The sequence below is a fragment of the Tachypleus tridentatus genome, unplaced genomic scaffold (genome assembly GCF_004210375.1).
Source record: "Tachypleus tridentatus isolate NWPU-2018 unplaced genomic scaffold, ASM421037v1 Hic_cluster_2, whole genome shotgun sequence".
NCBI lineage: Eukaryota > Metazoa > Arthropoda > Merostomata > Xiphosura > Limulidae > Tachypleus > Tachypleus tridentatus.
In genome coordinates this window covers 31,114,328-31,131,194 of record NW_027467782.1, presented here as the reverse complement: position 1 = coordinate 31,131,194, position 16,867 = coordinate 31,114,328, and the positions used below count along the sequence as shown (strand labels likewise).

Below are 16,867 nucleotides of genomic sequence, written 5' to 3'. Positions count from 1 at the left end.
TCGGGCAGCAGTTTTCAGTGAATAGAAGAATGCCTTGTTTCAGGATCTCACCATCGGTGTACGGTCTCATGCGACTTGCCAACAGATGACTAAGCTTGTAGGACGTCAGAGTTACATCCCGTGATTCGTTTACAATTCTTGTGAATATGTTTGTTTGAGTTCGATAGTTCCTTTTCAGGGATTCGAGTTTGGCCTCACGTGCATGTTCCTTGTATTTATCCAGGCTTGAGGAGTGAAGCGAACGATAGTGGCGTTCTAAGTTAGATCGCTTCATCACAGTTATGATTTTATTGCACAGAAGACAACAACATCTTCCTTCTTTTCTATGAAGAAAAATCTAATTCCCACTCGGTGTTGAAACGGCGATTCTCGTCTGAAACAGTGCGGGCTTTCTTCGACAGCGGCGTGTTCATCTTAATGGGGTCTTTACAAATAACAAATTTTCAAGCGACACGCCTTAGCGTTCACTGTATATTGTTCCTATGACTACCACCTCACCTAATTCAAGCCCTTCGGAACACGAGATTCGCGACAGCCGTAGCCGACAAACGGGGAGAAGTGAGAAGTAGGTCACAACAATAGTGCGTCACGAACTCGAACAGCTAATCAGCGTCTTAGAGGAAACAATGGAGAGAAGATGAGTCATGGCGAATACACGCAGGAGCGGGCGCAATGGGCGGTGAAACCAGAACGAACGTGATCGGAGGAAAGCTCGTTGCTGTTGGCGACGCGGTAGAAACGTTGGAGAGATATCGTCACTATTGTCGACGCGGTATCGAGTCAAAGTTAAGTTTCATTGCATATGGGTCAAGGCAATGGCTAGGAAAGCGTAAACAAAGGCCGAGGCAAATCGCAAACGCGAAGCATCATAGAGATATTAAAAGTAATTGCTATTCATCTTACTTGAAGGTTTAGATTATTATCTGCACACACACACACACATACCACAGTGAGTAGCCTACATGTACATGTTATATACAGTGCATATTTTTTATTTTTGATTATTTGAGTTATATTAGGATGTCATCATTGGAAAGTGATCTGCGGGCCGCAGGTTGAGAACCACTGGATTAAGCTAATCGTCTCAACAACAGCTTGATATCCTATGAAGCTTACCATATTAAACATGACATTCTAGCAGTGTGTGATTAATTTTTACTGGAGAAAAAGGTGCGAAAAAGCCACTGAATTTTCTTAAGGAATGTTTTGTTAGTTTTTACAATAATTTAACAGAAGAATAAATACAACAATATCAACAACAACATTGTTAGATCACAGAGTCCAAATGAGAGACCAGATGTCCCTGAGGTTGAAGAATCAGCGGAAGAGAAAGAATGAGATAATAATTGAAGACCCACCAGAGGTCACTGCGATGGAAAGAAAAAAAAGATGTCTTCTGAGGGACGTGGGGTTCCAACTTCATTTGTCAGACCATCCACATCTATACAAAACAAACAGACACAAAAAATCAGAAAAATCAACAGATCTTTTGTATTCAGTCAAATGTTTAAATACTTTTCAAACGAAACAAAAAATAGAATTTTTAATTAGTTGCCAAATTGTGTGTTATCCGTTGTTTCCAAAACTGAGAATAAAAACTAATACATAACTAACCCGTGCAGTAGATCAATTTCTTTAGTGGTAGATAAGGTCGCTGTATCCGGTGTATGAAGGTGTGACAGTTCAGATAATGTTGAATAATCTAGCAGTAAAGACAATAAAAATTGTAAGTTTTCTGTAAATTGCACATTCGGATATATGTTACTTTCTTATTTTTCATCTTTTTATACCAAGTAATTGAGCTTTTCTTGTTTTTGTATTTTAGGCTTAGTTTGTTTTTATACTTTAAGCTCAGCTTTTTTTTTTTCGTTTGGGTTTAGTGTGTTTGTTTTTTAATTTAGGCTCAGTTTAATTTTAAAATTCTTTTCCCGAAGCAACTATAGAAATATTCCATCGCCTGGTAGTTACGAGCACTGCGTGTTATTTAGTGTGCACTAAAATATTCAATTCACAACGAACTTTAAAAATCGTGTTTGTGCATTTTTTCGCATTCCTTAAAATTAGAACTTTAATAAGATTAAAACAAGAGTGAAAATTACATTTAAAATCAATTTTTGTTAATCTCATCTTCTGTGATGAATTCCAAAATAAATCAATTATGAGGAATGTGATTAAAACGTTGCACTTAAACAGAAATTTCGTCACCTTTTATAGGCTTAAGAAGCCTCAAAGCTTTGATATTAGTAGACAAAGTTATTGTATTTGCTCAAATAACACAACTACATCTGAGAACAAAAAATACAGTTTTAGCCATAAGAGATAAAAATAACTTATGGAATATAATTTTACTATAAAATTCTTGCCATGACCATATCACGTTTGGTCGAGAATACATGTTAGTGTCTTCAGTTAGGCGAGTCATAACTGACATGCAGAACAAATGTGTAATGTGACTACAGTAAGGCGACGGTTAGAACATGCCACTGGATGTTTGTTTTGATGCCATCAGGAGGAAGTTCAAGTGTCTTAGAATGTTTTGTTGTCATTATGTACACCTTGAACTGAAACATAGAGTAAGTTGACGTGAGAAACAGCTGTAACTGAAACATAGAGTAAGTTGACGTGAGAAACAGCTGTAACTGAAACATAGAGTAAGCTGACGTGGTAGACATTTATGACTGAAACACAAAGTAAGCTGACGTAGTAGACAGTTGTGACTGAAACAGCTATAACTGAAACTTATAGTAAGTTGATGTGAGAAACAGCTATAACTGAAACAAAGAGCAAGCTAACGTAGTAAACAGCTGTAACTGATACATAGAGTAAACTGACGTGGTAAACAGCTGTTAGTGAAATATAGAGTAAGTTGACGTAAGAAACAGCTATAACTGAAACGTTCAGTAAGCTGATATACTAAAGAGGTATGACTGAAATACAGAGTTAGCAGACGTTTAAACAGCTATAAATGAAACATAGAATAAGTTGATGTAGTAGAGAGCTATGACTGAGACAAACTGACGTTGTAAACAGCAAAACTGAAACACAGAGTTAGGTGACGTGGGAAACAGCTATAACTGAAACAGAGAATAAGTTGATGTGATAAACAGCTGTAACTGAAACAGAGAATATGTTGACGTGGTAGACAGCTATGACGAAGACCTAGAGTAAGCTGACGTAGTAAACATCTATAACTGTGACACAGAGCAAGCTGACCTTTTAAACAGCTGTAACTGAAACAGAGAACAAGAAATGTGGTAAACTACTTTGACTGAAACACAGAGTAAGCTGGCGTGTTGTTACTTCACATCTGGTGTGATGTTCTTAGTGTTTTTAACTGCTAAACACTAATATTCCTCTGCATTATGTTGGATAATTGACCAAATATATTGAAACGATCAACGTTACATGAGTAAAGATAGTCACGGTTTATAGCTTTGTGGATATATATGATATATTTGTAAAGAGGTGTATTGATTGATCAAAATACGAATTGTCAAGAATGACTAATGGTTCCAGTGGTGAGTGTGATGATTATGTTTAAAATTGTGTTTATAACTATTTGTAATGGGTTGAATCTTTCAAAACCCGTATTCACATACAAAATCTACGTGGGTGGAATTAATCAATTGACTCTTTGTGGGAGTCGAAATGAAAATAATTAAGTAGGAAGAAGTATTATTATTACTGTGAGTCACGAAGATAGTGGAGTTGTTGTCGTGCAGAGGTACATAATGAGTTATATACACTCTTTCCACTAAGAGGAATTGAACCTCAGATTTTAGCATTGTAAGTCCGTATACTTACCGACAGATGGATCTGGAGTAATTGCGCAAGTGTATTGTGTTACTTCTTGTATTAGGATAGAAGTTAAGTACGAAGATGTCTAAATTGCATCTGTACATTCTATTTATTCGCAGCTTTGCTGAGCTTTTAAGTTCGGTAGAGTTTTTGTGTTAACATAAAATTAAACAGAGTCTCTCTTGATGGATGTCTTTGTTTTATACTTGCAACAAAACAGTTACTAACTTTATGGTTGTTATCGTGACGTAATTCCATTTCACCATTAGGGACTAATGGGTATGGACTGGGTGGAGAAAATTATTTATTTCCTTTATACAAAGTCTGGAATAGTGTGAAGGTTTGGGCACTTGACTCGCAATCTGCGGCCTAAAGATTTGAATCCCGTCATCAAACAACCTTGGCCTTTCAGCCATGGGAAATTATAATGTTATGGCCAAATCCACTCTTGGTTGGTAAAGAGTAGTCGTGGCTGACTAACAGCCTTCCCTCTAATCTATGAGTTCAAAATTAGGGACAGCGAGCGCAAATATCATTCAAGTATTTTTTGCTAAATTCACTAACAAATATAAAAACATATGTTTAAACATTAGTTTGAAATAAACAACACTTGTTTCTGTTTACGTAACTAAACTAATGGGGAAAAATAAACATAGGTAATTAATGCTTTGCATAAAAATGAAACTTGTCGGAATTGCACTCAGAAACGTAACATTTCTAAGGGGACGGGGTCGTGAGAACATTTAGTATTTAAAGTCTTATAAGAGGATGGAACCTGTAAGAAGGCCATTCAGATGGAAGGATAATGTCTTTGGGTAATTTCAACATCAGATTGACTCAAAGCGTCAAAGCATTCCCACAACTAAACGCAGAATACAAGGAATTCATGGAGATTGTAGAATCAATATCCCCCATCAGTGGCTCAGCTATATGTATGCGGACTAAAAACGCTAAAAACCGAGTTTCAATACCAGTGGTGGGCAGAACCTAGATAGCTCATTTTGTAGCTTTATGCTTAATTTAAAACAATAACAACAACAGAATCAACAAGAGCCCGTAATCTTTTACATCTGACAATAGTTAATCATATCAATGCAAAGGACCAGAAATTTAAGAAGAAGCCTATTTTGAATTAATAATTTTGTTTACTTGCTTGTTGTGACCCCAACGGTACAATGGTATGCCTGTGGACTCACACCACTAGCATGTGGTTCCGATACCCGTGGTGGGCAAAACACAAATAGTTAGTTGTATAATTTTGTGCTTAATTCCAAACAAACACATGCTTGTTTTCAAATTTTCTTTGCATTTTGTCAAATTTCAGTAAATTGTTTTGTTCATCAGAACTTCTTGAGCATGATATCGCTATTGGACGATAACAATTAACACATCTCTTATAATACTTTAACATGAGTTTTATAATAAGGCATTGTCTCTCTTAATGAGTCTTCCGAAAAGTCTTCTTTTCTTTCATAGCAAGACAACATATTTTTTTATTGTGAGTTATCGTCTCATTCATAATGAATCTTTATGTTTTTCAGAATTAATTGACATTTGCTTTATTTTTAGTAAATCAAGGAAATTATTTCTTAAATAATCTCTTCCTCCGTGTTTGGAAATGTCTTTGTCTGTTATGTTATAACTGAATAATTCTTCTTTCTATACTTGAAAATACGCCTGGCTGTTTTGTCATTACAGAATACCCCGTACCTCTATGTTTGGAAATGTCTGCGCTTCTCTAGTTATTATTGAATAATTCCTCCCTTCATTTCTGGAAATCTCTTTGGTTGTTACCATACACCTCCATGTTTGGAAATTTCGCTGACTTTTGATTATTATGAATACTCCTTCTCTTCATATTTAGAAATTTTCCTGATCGTTTGGTTACTCGATTGTTATTTTCTTTTTGTAGAGAAAAATATTGTAATAAATTACTGTTGTTCGTGTTTGCTTTTATTAGATTACCATAGAACAAGAATCAAAGTCATTAATTTTAAACAATGTCTGAGATGACCTGCTTTGAAGACAGCGAGATGGAAATATTGCATAAAAATAACAGAAAGAAATAGCTTAATTCATGAAAATAGTATCCGTCCTCAAGTAAGATTTATTTGTTTGCAATTAAACACAAAGCTACACAAAGGGCTCTTCGTGTTCTTCTCACCATTTGAATTGAAATCCGTTTTCTAGTATTGTACAGTCCACAAGGGCATTAATGTGAAAGAAACAAAGTATGTTTTCAATTTGTATGATTCTGAATCACATACTTAGGACATCTTTCAAAATGACTCAACACGTGTTTCTCAAGGAACCATTATGTTTTTATAACAAGTCACTGTCCCATTCATAAGATTAACACATTATTTATTAGGTTTGTCTTCTCTAGTTATCTAGTGACCCATTAATTACTGTTGTTAATACACATCTTAACAAATCAAGTTACTACATTCTTTCTCCCTCTTACAAAAGGTACTAGTCCTCAAGCCCTTGTCTCAAGGGCATGAAATAACTATTACTTGGGAAACAATATTTTAACATGGTAATAAAGTTTTAAAAATATATATTTGAGTTCTTTCGAGCAAAGCGAGTGTCTCACCAACTGAGTTGAGTGCTTAAATCTTTCGCGGGGGGAGATTTAAAGATCATTGAGGGATGCATCCAATATTTCAAAAAGTTTTTGGATATCGATTGTTTCTGTGTTACGAAACAGTAAAATGTTTGCATTTATTCAACCACTTTCACTAATCTTGAACTCAGGGATGAGGAACAATAATTGTACGCTAAAAAAAAATTGTAGTCTGATGACACAGATGTCCAAGGTTCGAACTGTCGAAACGTGATGGTGCTTTCGAAATAGCATCTGTAATGAGGGAACATCACATTATTAAACTGGTCCAAAAGAGAAAACTGTTTCGAGTTATTTAAAATATAAATATTTCCAACATTACCGCAAAATATGAAGTAACCAATTAAAAACATAATTTGAAATTAAAGCCCAATTAACCACACGTAGCTTTAATGGACTCGTTAACTTCACGACGATGTTACTGTTACCATCCAACCACACGAAGAGACCTTGACATAGATAATGTAGATTCTTCAAGATATGAGAAGTTGAGAAGAAAAGGTAAGCCACTGTTACGTGTAATTCCAAAACAGTTATCACATCTATAATGTGTGTTTATACGATAATATGAAAATACAATGTGTAACGAATAGCCACCATGGCAACGTCTATTACACATATCAATTCTATTGCTTCAAAGCCCCTGTTCACATTTACAAAGGAAAGCATAGTTTTCTTACAGGTTACACTTATCAAATTTGGTCACATTAAGGCCAAGAATGCCGTATGTTTCGTTATTTATTCGCCTACTTATTCTAACACAACAATAACCCATTAGACTCTGTAAGTGTGGTAACAGACTGAACTCCTGTCTAGTGTATGTTCAGTCTGAAACAATAAAAACCGCCTATTACATTAGCATCAGGTATATAAGAAGTCGTCGTGTACCGTGTATGTTTGAATACCCTGAGGTAGTATGTTTAGTTCACATCTAGATTGTTTGTCCTTCGCGCGTTTCGAAAAACGGATAATTGCGTGTAAAAACAGTCACACCCATCTGAAACCCTAGTGATATCCACACTTAACTAATTATCATTGTTCAACTTTGTGATCAAGTCGGCAAACCAAACAGAGGCGAAGTTTTGAATGATATAATCACTAAATTTTTCATGAAAAAATTTTTTTTCTTAAATAATAAAACAAAATTATACCTGAAATACCTGCGTTAGTTGTCCCGAATTATAAACGATAGCCTACGGCAGAAAAGGACAGCATTTTTTGTGATGGAATTCCGACCTGTGACCCCTCCCTCAGATTGCGAGAGGAGCATCCTAATCACAAGGACATGTTAAGCCCTTGAAATAGATAAAACTCTTAAAAGCTTGACAGTGACAATATATATATACACATACATACACAAATTAAAACCAAAACCTTAAAAATCAAACTTAAAAAACTAAAATGTTACTCATTACCAGATTTTTTGCATTACCATCAAGTTGTAACAGCTCCCAAAACATTGAGGATATTCTATATATCAGACATGATCCAAACGCAGATATCAAATTAGTCAGCAACTATGGAGAATCAGCTAAGGGGCAGGAGTTGAGTGCTTGAACACACAGTATCTCAGTTTCAAATGCCTTTTACTCTCTTCAGCTACTTGTGGGAAAATAGTCACCCCAAGTCTTTCGACAGAAGAAAACTTATAAACAAACAATTCTATATTTCGATAATTTAAAACCCACCAGCTTCACCATTTTCAATAAATACAAACTGATGTCCAATTTATCAATTATCCCAATAAAAATAATCGAGCCGGTAAAACCTTATTAAATTCAACCCAACTTGTATTTTAAGACTCTACACACTGTTGTCACAAACTTCACTATACTTTTTATGCTATAGTTTTTGCCTTTGGAAAAGAAAACTTTACTACTTTGGAAAGAAAAAAGGGGCACCTGTCCCCTCCGGATCCACCATCCATGGATAAATCTATTATTGTGCTTCGGAACCAAAGCTCCACGTGTTTTTAAAAAAATACATTTTCTTTCAGTTAAAATTTCCGGAAGCAAACGTTTCAGCAATGACTCGAAACTTGAGCAGTTAGTTTTGAGCTGATGGCATAAGTGAAGGTGGTAAGGAACGTGGAGAGTAAGAGGGTTATTATTGTTTGGAAGGGGTGTCACCTTCCATAAAAACGTCAGGTAACTCTACTTCTGGGGTTCTTTCTCTTTTCTGTCGCTTTGCACCGCTACAACCTGCTTGAGACTCACTTGACCTATTTCTCACTAAAAACTTGTCTAATAAGGTTTGTTTCTGCCTGGCACCCTCCCCATGTCTCATCACACTGTGTATGCCACTTCTCTTCCTAACTTTTCAAACCATCCCCACTAGCCTTAAAGGCGTCGCTTGTATCAGTACTCGTTCCAGCGGTGTTTTCAGGAGGTCAGCATGTAACTTCTTTGCTTTCTCACAAATGATGGTCTCAGAAATGTTATTACCAGATAACTGTTTTTCGTTTACCCAAATCATCAACAGTTTTTCTACCTCTTCCATTGTTTGTTATCTTTGTTTCGTAAGCACTGACACTCCTTTTGCAACATCAGCTCCTTTGATGAACTCTTTATTTTTCAGTATGGTGCAGACTGTAGACTTTACCATACCAAACTGTGTAGCAAGGTTAAACACGCGAACACCACTCTCATACTTCGCTATGAGATTTTTTTTCACCTCTATTGTGGCTCTAACAACTTTTCTTTTTGGTTTGCTGCTTTCATTATCCTTCTTTGACCCCATGATGGCTTATTTAATCAGAATATTTCGAAAGAAGTAAAAACGATAACGTTCACAGCAGATTTCAGCCCGAACCCCCGAAATAACCCGTCTGATGACCCGAACGACCCTTCGACCATTTTCGGCCCACGCCAAGCTTGGTTCGAGAACCGAGTTTATGTTCGACAACCGAGACATTTTTTTTTTCAAATAATATGTTCGAAAACTGAATTCTTCGAGAAGGGAGTCGTTCGAGGACCGAGGTACCACTGTGTGTGTATTTATATGAATTTACGTATATAATATAACATGTGGTGTATATTTAAGGCCTTGGAACACTTGGAGAATTACCCACACACACAAATAAAAAAAATAAGATTATGGCTTATGAAATGCGAAAAATAAACGTATCCGTAACTATACGGGTTCTTCATCGCAAATACTAGTGTATTATAATATGTTTATTATCGGCCTTATTTTGATTAATATCATACATTACCTACTAAGACTGGTTTAAGAAAGAAGTTGCAAAGAGAAACTTTGTATATATTATGTTTGATTGTACCTAAATTTCACGCTGAATCTTAAGAAAGTTTTCTTTGTTGTTTATTACGGTTAATTTACTTAATTTGGTACCGCATAATACAAACATGTTATAATTTCCCAGTTCAGGAGAAAACAATTAAATTTAATATCACTATTCTTATAGAAAGTTTTTTCACCTGACAATGTTACATCAGTTCACGACATCACTCAGATAAGTATACTCTGTGCCCATAGTAACAGTGTTATTTCACTTAGAAATAGAAAGCAAAGCTACATATAAAGCGTACAGTGCAGAGAGTAATAATTATCTATGGCTATTTTAGGTCAATTAATCTATATTTACGTTAGTATACTGCTTGCTTCAGGTTTTGAAGTAGTCCACGAAATTGAATGTAGTTCCACTATTATATTAGTTTGTACAATAGAAGCCCGTAGGAGAAGAACCAATTACTTAATACACTCCTCTCAATGAAGTAGTGACTGGTAGCGAGAGAATACGAAGGAAAGATTGCAGCGAATTAGTGTTGACTGACGTACAATTGTGAGACGCATGAATAAACAAACGTTAATATAGTGATGACCATTACAAACGTGATATTACAGATTATTTCAAAGTTTTGATTTTAGGCCTTATTTTCATTGATTGCACTATATTAATTTTACAGCAAGACCACCTAAATCGAAATCACCCATCTCGCTTTTAAATGTATTACAGCCATTAAGTTTTCCTTTGATATTTCACCCACCATGTGTGTTGATTAAAAATAATTTATATTGCTTATGTATACGTAAGATTATGAATATGATCACAATAGTATCACTTATAACTTTAGAATTTTATATTAATGTCTTACTTTTACAAACAACCAAGCTAGATGTACATACAAAGAAAAAAAATTATGTGTTTTTTATTGTTTGAAAAGTATTTGAAATATACTTTTACTGCCGCTAGAAATTTGATAACAAATATTTTATCAATTTAACCATATGTTTGCGATATTTGTGTCTAAGCTAATGTGCATCCGTTAGTTTGTGTTATGAAATTGCCCCCCGCTAGTACAGCGGTATATCTCCGGATTTACAACGCTAAAATCAGGGGTTCGATTCCCCTCGGTGGGCTGAGCAGATAGCCCTTTGTGGCTTTGCTATACGAAAAAAACACAAACACTGTTATGGAATTACTGGCTTTTATGTTATAAGGTTTAACTGTTAACGAGGTTAAACAAACACAAGATACTCTCTGACGGATCAACCTCAGGAACGCAAAGTTTTCACTTAAAATTTGTAAACGTAAAGAAACACAATATTTTACTTATACACCCCACTTTAGGTCGATCTTTGGCTACTGGTGTGCGAAAATTTTGTTTCAGGTCTACGTTATCTTCAATTTTAAGTGAAGCTTGACTGTAAAAACGGAAAATACTTTTTTCTTTATGCATCGTAAAATATATTTATAACATGGAAATTAAATGATTGAGATGGTGAAGCAAAAAGCTTTTCGGCTAATCTTCAAGCGAAGATATTCTTTGGCCATATTCCTTTGAAAATGGTTTCACACGTCCTGAGGTTTAATGTCTGAATTGGACTAAATGTGGCAAAAGAACTTCAGTGGTAAAAAGGGTTTTGAATTAAAAATTTTAATAATAATTTAATTTGTAAAAACTGGTGTTTTATTTTGCACTGATCCTTTCATTCTTGTGGTTCAAGTCTCTCAGATGACTGAAGAATACTGGAATTTTTAACATTACTTTGAAGATATTTATATTCAATTTGTATAGATGCACGTTTGCTTTAAGTATAGTGTATATTCACAAAGAAGAAATAGAAACAGAAGCACCTTAAAAACGTGTAGGATAACCAAAGAGGTATTTTAAACTGAAAAAAATTGTTAATTTTAGAAGTCACACCAACAGTTTCCCTGCTGGAGGTTATCATCAACATGGAAAACTGTACCAATCCTTTTTTTTTTTTTTGTATCTTGATCACATATGTGAAGTTAAGAAACTGCTGTAAAAACGTATAAAACAAGTTGAACACACAGATATCTGTGTAATGGATGATAAGATTAGTTTGGTTTTTAAAAAGCACCAAATAATTGTTACCATAGTTTTTTTAGAATCATTAATAATAATGATTTAATAATTTATATATTATTAATAATATATAAAAGAATCAGACATGACCCAAAAGAAGGCTTGAAGGAAAGTCAAATAGTAATGGAATTCTCAAAATCACTAATAGACGAAAATCGACTTTGTATTAGATAGAAAGAAAACATACACAAAATTATACGTTCATGAAATTGTGTCAGTGGAGTCGTTCTTAAAAACATCTATTATCTTATTTATTTTGTTCGTAATGGTAGCAGAAGTAGAAACTTCGTCTGTATTTTGAAACCATTTTAACATGATCAATCATGAAATATATGTGGGTTGAAAAATCCCATTCCTTTCCAGAGAAACGTCTTATTGATCACATATTTACAAACAATTGTCAGAATTACGTACCCGGTAAAATACACTTTCTATTGGTCATAGTAGTCGGTGGTACTACTTAAGAACTACTAGATAAGATGAAAGTGCAGTTATAATTAAATGTCAAGTGTTCTACTCAGTTTATAGTTATATAAATTAAACATGAAAAGTTATGTGATCTGAACTCCAAATGACTGGTTATTTACTTTATGTTACAGAGAGAAATGGTATCCAAACTGTCTTATTTTTTCTGCAACTTTGGAGTAAAGCTTTAAAATTTCAATAATTCAATATCAGTAGTAGTAGTATGTATGTGAATGAAAAATCACGAAAGGGCATTCTGATCTTTATGTTTTCCACATGTTATTAATGCTATGGACATTAGAAAAGATAATCAGACTTATCAGACCTCAATAGCATCTAACACGTGTAGGTTGGTCTATTTTGGAAAAAAACATCGCATACATTCAAATGACTCTGAACATTAAAGATTCTCTGAACGCATCTTTTTCAGTAGTTGGGGATAACCCAAGGTATTAACAACACTGATTTTAAACATGCAACATCTGTTTGATATTGTACACGTAGTTTGACGTAGTATACATACATTAAAATGGAATGTTTTTAACTGTAAAAATGTGAATTTACTTGTACCAAATATTAATTAGAACGTAAGATGAATAAGAACGTAATTGAATTTCGAACCAATGTATTCCTTTCTTCTAGGTCATTTTCATATATCGTCTCCAGGGTTGTTCGTTTGGTCACTTTTTTCTTTCTTAGTATATTAGTTTTTGTCTTCTTAACGTTCTTTGTAGGGACCTTCTTCTCACATTCATGGATCAGTGGCATAGCCTCCAATATATCCAATTCATTAGTGGTTATCTTTTCATCACCAGGCTGTTTGTGTTAAACACGGTTTTTCAAAACATTCCCGAGTTTTTTCTTTCCAGTTGTAGAAACAACAAAGAACGCTGCACGATCATTACAAAAAGTAAATAAATAAGAATCACGTGTTTCAAGACCATTAAAATACATATTATTATTAAATAAGCTATGGATAATGGGTTACAGATATAACTATAAATGTGTTTCATGCTTAACCAACAAATAATTGTATGGATTCTTTAGACAAGTGTATTCAGTTATAATGTTTCGACCCATGGAACGTAGTACTTCACATGAACCAAAATAATACGTCATATAAAGGTGGAGATCTCAAATTAATACCTTGCTTGAAATTAGATCTATCAACATGGTATCTCGTAAGCAGGCACATAAATGAATATAGTACCTCACGTGAAAGCATATGTTTCTAACAGCAGTGTGAGTACAGAAATCAATATCTTCAAATGATTACTCCCTGTTTTCCACATACTTTAATTATAATGAAACTGAAGATAACATGTAACTTACCACAAAGCAATAAGACATATCAAAATGAGTGCTGTCCACCAAGCCAATCTTGTAATTGTACATTTTGAAACCGAGGGGAGCGTAGCCTTCGGAACCACTTCAGTTGGATCTCAAGACAGAGAGTCGTATTTAAAATTAGTTTACTTACTCTACCGATTTCGTTAAACAGAAAAAAATCTTCAAATGTAAGTAAACAATAATAGTAATGTGTATAATTCTTTAAGCCCAACAATAATCTTGATTTAACATATTTAAACTTTTAATTCAATAAATACGATATTTATTCATGACGAGAAATCCACTTAAAATAAAAATGTATCTCAGAACGGCTGGTATGGGTATTAACACTTTTATTGATAAGTACAGAATAACGTTTTAAAACGTTAATACACGTACCAGTTGTTGTGAGATACAAATACGATATTTCTTGCATTTATAATGCATTTTAATACTAAACAGCGCCCGGAATGGACAGGAAGGTTAATGCATTCGACTCGTAGTGTCGAATAACGCTAAGGGGGCGTTATTATTTGATGGTCAAACCCAGTATTCGTTCGTGAAAGAGTAGCTCAAGACTTGGCGGTGGGTGGTGATGACGAGCAACCTTCCCACTGAGTCAAATATCTCACCATTTTCTTCAAGATATTTAACTTATTATACAACTCAGCATGAAACACTTAATTATATTAACTTCGACTCACCAAAGCTGTAAGGATATATAACAGAAATCAAACAAACCCTCTCTGATTAACTGCTATTCACTTACCGTTTCAAGCTTTATAATTAGTTTCTTCACTCATTATGGTACTTAATTTTTTATATGTAATGAATCCTGCCCACTGTCTGGTAAGTTTTCTTTAGAGCACAAAAATATTGACAGGAATTTTTAAAAAGTTTTCTTTACCAAACGTTCAGTGTAAATTTCATATATGAATAATAGTAACATTTCGGTAACAAACATTCGCTCACTTGATAACAATTCTTTTATTTAGAACCGCTAACGTTTTCATGATCAAATATTATTTTTATCTTACATTAAAACATTTGTTTTTATTTTGACAAATTACTTTTCTGTTATTTGAAAAAAACAAAATTTTGTGTGCAGAATTTATTGAACTAACGATTTGAGAGTATGTGTGTATATTTTCTTCTAACACAGCCACATCGAGCTATTTGCTGAGCCCACCGAGGTGAATTGAACCCCTGATTGTAAATCCGTAGACTTACCGCTGTACAAGCGAAAAGCTGTTTTCATACACATAGCGTTTTATAATTGAAGATCTTCAGTTCTTCTTCGTGATGACGTGAAGCACACAGGTGTGTGGTAGAAATACCGATATGTTTGTTTGTTATTTAATTTCGCGGAAAGCTACGAGATGGCTTCCAACGCTTGGTGTTCCTAATTTTCAAATCATATACTTGAGGAAACACAGTCATTCAATACTATTTGTCTGAATGTTTGAGCCCATCTTAAACCCGTGTAAGGGGATTGAAGTTACATTGAAATCCCTAACTCGTATCACAATTTTTCTTCTTACGAGAAACCCATAATACACTACTAGTAAAGTCTGTTTCTTTGTTTTTCAATTTAAAGGAAAGCTGCACGATAACTATATGCGCCAGCCGTCCCTAATTTAGCAGTGTAAGACCAGAGAAAAGGCAACTAGTTACGACCGCCCAAGGCCAACATTTGGGATACTCTTTTACAAAGAAATAAAGGGATTGACTGTCACTTTATAACGCTATCACTGAAAGAACGAGCATGTTTGGTGTGACCGGGTTCGATCCCGTGATCTTTAGACTTGTAGTTGAGCGTCCAACAGTAAAGAAAGATTTGTATAAAATTATTATTATTATAAGATAATCTAAAACAAACTACTGATTAATACCTCACTATGTATTAGAATCACCAAGTAGACATGTTAAGATGCATTAGAAATTTCAATGGTATCTTAATATGAAAATAGTGGCACCAAGTAACATTCAGTCGCATAACTAAAAACAATTATGTAAACATAGAATTTCTGAGTAAACGTTTTCTTCATAGTGTTAGGAGTCTGTCTCTTAAAACTGAACTTTGGAAAATTTCTGTTTAGAGGCCCGGCATTGCCAGGTGCGTTAAGGCGTTTGACTCGTAATCCGAGGATCGCGGGTTCGAATCTCTGTCGCACAAAACATGCTTGTCCTTTCAGCCTTAGAGGCATTATAATGTGATGTAACCCAAGAGTTGATGGTAGGTGTCTTACCTCTAATCTTACACTGCTAAATTATGTATGTCTAGCGCAGATAGCCCTCGTGCAGCTTTGCGCGAAATTAAAAAAAACAAACAAGCTCTATTTAGATATGTTTTAGTAAGAACTTTTAAATGGCCCGGCATGGACTAGCGCGTAAGGCGTGCGACTCGTAATCCGAGGGTCGCGGGTTCGCGTCCGCGTCGCGCTAAACATGCTCGCCCTCCCAACCGTGGGGGTGTATAATGTGACGGTCAATCCCACTATTCGTTGGTAAAGAGTAGCCCAAGAGTTGGCAAGGGTGGTGATGACTAGCTGCCTTCTTACACTGCTAAATTATGTTTTTGTAAATTTCCAAACAAACAAACAAAAGAACTTTTACTTTAGTTATAATATTAGGTACATAGAATGTCTACGTGATGTTATCATTCAAAGAAGAGGGGAAAAATTTCGTAAAAGTAAATATACATATATATGGAATTGTTAACTATTTTACCAAAACAATACCACTCTGTCATATGTGTGATTTTATGTAAATATAAGATTTTGACAAAGAAATATTAACATACTAAATCGTTGCAACAATTGTTGCCACCTCCTGGAAAAGCTTTTCCGAAAAAAACAAAGCTGTTTGATACAATAAAAACCAGGAAGTTATGAAGAAATATCTCATTATGACAACGTGTTTTAACAAAAATAAACATTTTTTAACTTTTAAAGAAATAATAAAAGAAAACTATTACTTCTACAAAGATCTGTGCTAGCCGTCCGTAATTTAGTAGTGTAAGACAAGAGGGAAGGTAGCTAGTCATCACCACCCACCGCCAACTTTTGGGCTACTCTTTTACTAACGAATAGTAGGATTGACCGTCACATTATAATGCCCAAATGGCTGAAAGGGCGAACGTGTTTGTTGCGGCCGGGATTCGAATCCGCAACTCTCGGATTACGAGTCAAATGCCTTAACACACTTGGCCAAAAAGTGTTTTTCATAGTAAAGCCACATCTGGCTATCTGTTGAGCCCAACGAGGGGAATTGAACCTCTGATTTTGGCATTGTG

The 16,867-nt window shown here is 34.8% G+C and overlaps 2 long non-coding RNA genes across 4 annotated transcripts in view; both read right to left on the bottom strand.

Moving 5' to 3' along the window:
- The window catches only part of LOC143242837 (uncharacterized), a 186,155-nt gene that overhangs the window by 36,534 nt on the left and 132,754 nt on the right, over positions 1-16,867 (bottom strand). The window lies entirely within an intron of this gene.
- LOC143242987 (uncharacterized) overlaps positions 1,321-16,867 on the bottom strand; it is a 48,256-nt gene continuing 32,709 nt past the window's right edge. Inside the window, exons 2-3 of one of the 3 annotated variants that reach the window (XR_013023543.1) lie at positions 1,615-1,702; positions 1,321-1,441 (exon numbers count right to left, since the gene is read on the bottom strand). This is a non-coding gene — a long non-coding RNA (uncharacterized LOC143242987). Of the gene's footprint in view, positions 1,442-1,614; positions 1,703-12,065; positions 13,134-13,575; positions 13,685-16,867 lie in introns of those variants that run through there. The other 2 variants (XR_013023545.1, XR_013023544.1) reach the window with 2 other exon arrangements.